Raw genomic sequence first — 217 nt, forward strand, 5'->3', positions numbered from 1 at the left:
GCGGTTGGCTCCCTCTCATGGGTCAGCCCTGTAGAGATCGTCCTAAACCACTGTATGCGGTTGGCTCCCTCTCATGGGTCAGCCCTGTAGAGATCACCCTAAACCACTGTATGCGGCTGGCTCCCTCTCATGGGTCAGCCCTGTAGAGATCATCCTAAACATCTGTATGCGGTTGGCGCCCTCTCATGGGTCAGCCCTGTAGAGATCATCCTAAACA

The 217-nt window shown here is 55.3% G+C and overlaps 1 protein-coding gene across 1 annotated transcript in view; it reads left to right on the top strand.

Moving 5' to 3' along the window:
• The window catches only part of Ccdc175 (coiled-coil domain containing 175), a 55,734-nt gene that overhangs the window by 21,323 nt on the left and 34,194 nt on the right, over positions 1 to 217 (top strand). The window lies entirely within an intron of this gene.

This window comes from Microtus ochrogaster, chromosome 1 (genome assembly GCF_000317375.1).
Source record: "Microtus ochrogaster isolate Prairie Vole_2 chromosome 1, MicOch1.0, whole genome shotgun sequence".
NCBI lineage: Eukaryota > Metazoa > Chordata > Mammalia > Rodentia > Cricetidae > Microtus > Microtus ochrogaster.